Source organism: Hemiscyllium ocellatum, assembly GCF_020745735.1.
Source record: "Hemiscyllium ocellatum isolate sHemOce1 chromosome 41 unlocalized genomic scaffold, sHemOce1.pat.X.cur. SUPER_41_unloc_3, whole genome shotgun sequence".
Classification (NCBI taxonomy): Eukaryota; Metazoa; Chordata; class Chondrichthyes; order Orectolobiformes; family Hemiscylliidae; genus Hemiscyllium; species Hemiscyllium ocellatum.
The window spans coordinates 812,258-817,997 of NW_026867560.1; positions in this window are offsets into that span (position 1 = coordinate 812,258).

Below are 5,740 nucleotides of genomic sequence, written 5' to 3' on the forward strand. Positions count from 1 at the left end.
AAATACTTATAACGTAAAATGTATAAGCTGCTGTATTTGTCTTGATAAAAATTGTGAGATCACACTGGACTCTTTGCAGGAGCCTTTTTAACCTTTATCGTGCTTTGCCCACGCAATGCTCACAACTCCAAACCTGTGACAAAAAGACCACAGATCGTCTGAACTATATTAATGGTTTGACAAAATGTACAAATGAGTAAAAAGGCATCGCTGGCATGAGTGTTTGTCCGAAGATTCCTCAAGGAAGAATAGTTCTCTCTGTCTGTCTCTGTCTCTGTCTCTGTGAGTATATGTGTGAGTGTGTGAGTGTGTGTGTGTGTGTGTGTGCACGCGCATGTCCGAACGTTAGTTTACAAACCAATCATCAGGTCTAGCTGTACACTTTCAGAGATATAACACTCAGTTTTCAACATTAATTAGTTCATTTAAGCATTACTGGTGCCATAAAGCACTTACTCTTAATTGAATTATGCATGTTAATTATCAAAGTAGGTCAGCATATTTATGTTACAATTAGGCTCTTGAATTTCACTTCAGGTCAGGACGCAATTCTACCCTTGGTTTTTAATTCTTTGTCCAATTCCACGTTGACCTTCCAGTCACAGATGAAAGCAGGACGACTTTTAAGTCCTCATGAGGGCATTAGTCACGGGAAGCTGTCACTTATTAATAGATTTCAATCACAATCCAAAGTTTGATCAATTACAATGGGTCCTTCTGACTGGCCTCGGCGAGGATTATTATTTTTTGTGTTAACGGATCCCATACTCAATATCCATTTTAAACAACACCAGAAATTACAGGAGGATCTCAGCATGTCTCGACACAACTTTGGAATGGAAGCAGAGTTCCTGTTTCGAAACCAAGCACTTTTCATCAGGACTGTTACCAGCTATCCAACCTGAACATGAGCTCCTGACTCAAAGTTACTGCCCTGAAGTTGGCCCTTCTGACCTCCAAGCCTGCACTGATCCAGTTCTTCTATTTAAACTTGGGTCATATTTTCTCAGGATCTGTATCCCTCTGCTCTCTATCTAGATACATCATATTGTACCCGCCTATGGAAATATTAAATACACTTCCATGTGAGAGCAGATACAATGATTTTGAGGTACGAAATAGCTAAAGAGTTGTGGTAAGTCGGAAAGAGTTATCAGTCAGAAGCGGATGACAGGAAGATTCAAAGAATCTTCGCATTGAAGTGAATCAAGGTCAAGAGATGATGTTTAGATGACAAGTGAAAAGTCAGCTTTAAAGTTGAAAGGACAAAGCGTTGATGAAAACTATAATGAAGACAGTCACAGTTTTCCCTATAGCATAAAAATAAGGTTCCACAATATCTTCACCATTTCCAATGGCTGGGTTCCCAATGGTTCATATCCTAAAAAGTCAGAAGATTTCGATTCTTCCAGACACAAGGAACAGAAGATGCTGGAAACTTTATCCCACCAATGACAGTAACACTGATCAAAATTATTAAGGTTCTTAATCGTGAAATGCTCGAAAATCTTTGCACGTCATGGCGAAGTGCCTATTGGAAACAGCTGGTATCACTGCAGGGAACGTGTGTGCCTCCATAGTACATCCGTTTCCTGCAACACTTTCCATGTGTTCCCAAACACAGGTTCCTATTAGTGACTTAGAAGAGTTTCGACTGGAATCGTAACCTGAAGATCACATGTTTCCAGTTAATCCTTCAAGTCACTAAAATTCAAATTCTTTTTGTTTTTCCCTCTCTCCTAATGGTTTCAACACAAAATTGGCTTCTTGACATCGTCGAACTCATGACAAATATGATTGCTGAGTGAATCGCATTGTTTCCGGCTTCACTTTGATTTTAAAGTGATCTTATATGTACGAACATTTTCCATGATGTCGACGCTACTTGCATCAGGAACCATACTCAGCTGTCACAATATTTCTGATATCAGGAGCCATGTTTGGCAGGTGCAGCATTATATAAATCTACAACATCCTATTGTAGCAAAAGTTTCCTTAATTCACAAATGCTGTCAGTCACAATAGCCTTCTCTGGCTGTTTAAGTCTCAGAATCCAAACCATAGTAACTACATCTTAACAATCACCATTTTAGAGTAGTTTTCAACACTTCTGTAAACTGCTTTGGAACCTACAATCATTTCTATCTCTGTAACAATCTTCAATATTTTTGGTGCTTCCTACAGTTATTAAACCGTGGCGTTTCTGCATCTCTCCTGTTTCACATGGATTGCAAGCAGGGAAAGGAACCAATATGTTAACATGAAGAGAAAGGAGCACAATGATCAACAAATGTATTTGCAAAATTCCTGAATGAGGTCATAGTTTGACCAAAGGAAAGTAATAGAATCATTCCGGTGGCCTTCAATTATATGAAGATTTCAGCAAGTTCCTTAAATGGATCTCATAAACTGATTGTGGATTGTTGAGAGTCGATCATAGTTTTCTCAGAAGATGTTGATTTCTAACGAACTTTTTCGCTGCAAGTATTGGAGATTATGAGTCAGGAATACAAATGTAATCTTGGGCTATCCGAGTTGTGCAAAAACAGATATAATGTGGAGTAGGCAATCATTGCTTTATTAAAACTAGAATCACTGTGCATGGTCAGCAAAACAACATTCTATGAAAGTGAATACTGGACATATGAATATGCCATGATGTGCACAAAGCTCAGTGAATCGAAGAGAAACATTATGCTGTAACGAAGTTTAGCTCAGTGGAAGATAGATCCAATACAGACCAGATCGCCTGTACACATTTTAAGAAAGTAGTCCAGATCGTACCTGAGCACCTATTTTTAAGCAGGTGTAACGCTGATAATCCAGGGAGATGGAGCTGGTCAAACCATTTAGTTTGAAATAAGACGGAATTGATTTACAAGGTTACCAAACAAAACACCAGCAAAAGAGAACAGAATACAGAATACATTACCCAATGTGAAAACCCAGTAGATTATACCAACTTAATGATGCTGTCCCCAGTACTTACCACAAACCCCATAAACATCCCTTGACACTACAGGTAAAATCAAACACAGGGTCTTACAGGAGAAACGTCATTTCGGGGGTGGAGCTTCGTCAGCATGGACTTGCTTCTCTTGGTACCAACTGTTTCACGATTGCCTGACTGCTTGTGGTGAATAGCCAGACTGCCAAACAAAAAACAAATCTCGACACAGTAAGGCTTTTGTTGGAAAAGTGGACACTTCTTTAATTTTACAGGTCTTTTTGGAACGTGGAAGCCTTTTTCTGAGGCAGTAGCTGTTAGCCATAATCCAACTGGCCATAAAAACCGTCGAAACCCAGACTTTGGGAACCTGTGCCTTTTCCGACCTCTCTGAAAACAAAAATAAGGACAAAGTCACCTTGTTATAGGATAAGCCACGAACCAAAGGAAATGGTTGTTTTGTCACTGGAAGGATGCCTGCAGTGAGGGTCTGAAGTACAGAAAACAGGATCATACACTGTTAATTTGAGACGTCGAAGTATTAGTTTCAAATGTATGATGCAGGATTGGGAATTTGATCGAGCGCTTGAAAATTATTCGTCATTTCGATAATAATGTAGCAGATTATATATAAAAACTGAAATTGAAGGAAAAGCTCCGTCGGTCTGGCAGTCTCAAAGAAGAGAATTCAGAGCTAATGTGTCAGCACCAGAAACGCTTCTTCAGAATCAGGAATATTGTACACACAAGCCAAAATCAAAGAAATGGTCAGCTTGCAGAAATTCAGATGTGAATTTAATGTCGGGAATAGTGAGGAAATATATTTGGGCATTAATCATTACGTGAGATCAGGTTACATTCATGGCAGGATTCGAAAAAAAGGACAGCAGCGCAGGGATTTATTTTAGCTGACATTCAGAAATCACTGAAAGCATCAGGAGATGGTAACAAAATGATCAAAGGTCAGATTACCATAATGACCAAAACCTTGAGAAAGCATGATTTCAAAATGAACAAGAACCTTATTATGAGCAAGAGTAATAACTAAAGTATGCGATGAACATGTGGCTTTACTGTACCTTTCAAAGAGGTAAAAGCAAACAGAGACAGCACCAAGGGTTCTGAACAACATACAATGTAACAGGTTGTCCAGCAATTGAGTTAGTTGGGGTAGCAGGGTTCCTGGAGACAAAGAAACAAATTTGCATTCGGCCAATCAGTTTACGTTATACCCCAAATAATACCAAACTCCAATCCAACTTGAATTTAGTACTTGAACAATGTTAAAAGCCAGTGACACAATATGTGATTCGGGAAAATTGTACAGTTCGGAGGAGAACTGCTCAGTCACATGCATTCAAAAAGATTGCCCAGAGAATAGCTTTCCTAAAGGTACCTTGATCTGTCATTAACATGTGAAGCAGACCCCCCAAGAAGAATAAAGCAGAGCAGATCTGAAAGCTGTTTGGATTTGATATAAGAAAGTTTGGATTGTAAATTTTCATCGGGTGTTTTGCCGGACTAATATTGTAGAATGGGAAAATAAAAGATAGCTCAGAGAAACGAGTTGCAAATCGTTGTCAGTGAATTATTATCTGTTGTACTTTAGAATATTAAGTTGTTAACTTTTACTTTAAATAGTTTATGGCTGCTAAAATTTTCACAGATCACTGCAATGGATAAATCCTTTCTGTGTTGCTGTTTAAAATTAAGTAGGAGAGTTTACCCCGTGTTGTAATAGTTTGGGGGCTTAACCGGGATTTGAACTGGTTTAGACAGAATTGAATACATTTTGGGGGCACAAAATATCTCAGCAGATTTAAACATCTGGAGGTTAGTGTCCAAGAACTTTAAATACAACACAGGTGAGAAAATGAGTTTAATTTTGGTGACTTGTGATTAGATTAGATTACTTACATTGTGGAAACAGGCCCTTCGGCCCAACAAGTCCACACCGACCCGCAACCCACCCATACCCCTACATTTGCCCCTTACCTAACACTATGGGCAATTTAGCATGGCCAATTCACCTGACCCGCACATCTTTGGACTGTGGGAGGAAACCGGAGCACCCGGAGGAAACCCAAGCAGACACGGGGAGAATGTGCAAACTCCACACAGTCAGTCGCCTGAGGTGGGAATTGAACCTGGTCTCAGGCGCTGTGAGGCAGCAGTGCTAACCACTGTGCCACCGTGTGATTGATTAAATTAAAAGTGACTAAAATGGCTCTTAGATGATTCTCATATTTGACAAGAAAATTACGAAGGGAAGAAACAGACAAGTGCAGTAATGGTAGAAAAGCTGAAATTTCAGTTGAGGAAAATGGAGTCAGAAGATAAACAAAGAGAAAGAGGAAAGTGAGAAGGAATGTGACAGAGTGGGAGAAGAAAAAGAGAAGGAGAAAGAGAGAAGAGAGAGATGCGAAAAAGTGAGAGAAAGTTTTCAGTGGAACGAGAGAGAGAGAAGAATGGGAGAGATAGAAATGAGAATTTGAACTTGAGAAATTGTGACACAGTCAACAAAGGTAACAGGATGGAGATTAAAAGAGAGTGGGAAGGAGGTGAAAGGCCTCAGGTATTTTCACTGGAGTTGATAGAGACACAGTTGATGGAGTGCGGGTTGTTTCAGAAGGGTACTGGGAACAGGTGTTTTCACTGCCAGAAATTTGAACGTGTACAGTCACAGTGCTGGTCGTTAATGAAAGGCGCTGTGGGAAAAGATGTGAGAGACGAAGCTAAGCCATTGGAATTAATGAAGGTAATAAAGGAGACCCCAAGAGCAGTTGAGGAGGT